Source organism: Penaeus monodon, chromosome 28, assembly GCF_015228065.2.
Source record: "Penaeus monodon isolate SGIC_2016 chromosome 28, NSTDA_Pmon_1, whole genome shotgun sequence".
NCBI lineage: Eukaryota > Metazoa > Arthropoda > Malacostraca > Decapoda > Penaeidae > Penaeus > Penaeus monodon.
Genome location: NC_051413.1, coordinates 10,232,690 through 10,232,927, shown reverse-complemented (window position 1 = coordinate 10,232,927; position 238 = coordinate 10,232,690). Strand labels below are relative to the sequence as shown.

Here is a 238-nt window from a genome sequence, read left to right as displayed (position 1 = left end):
AATCGGCAACTTCCAAAGATAAACATGAACTTTGCGTCTTGTTCTGTTGCCAATTCCATTTTGCAATTTCTAGAACTATGTCCTTTTCCCATGTCTTATTATGTCTTTGTTGAAAATTCCGTTGCGTTTTCGTGTCCTTTTATTGAATTCGGAAGATTCAATTCCACTGAGCAGCTTCCTTATTTTTTTATTGCTTTTCCAGAAATAATTTTATATTTGTTTCTGTCTGAGTTAGGTA

General features: G+C 33.6%; 1 protein-coding gene across 1 annotated transcript in view; it reads right to left on the bottom strand.

Annotated features, from left to right (window-relative positions):
- The window catches only part of LOC119591039 (protein sidekick-1-like), a 14,197-nt gene that overhangs the window by 3,306 nt on the left and 10,653 nt on the right, over nucleotides 1-238 (bottom strand). The gene's annotated exons all lie outside the window — the stretch shown is intronic.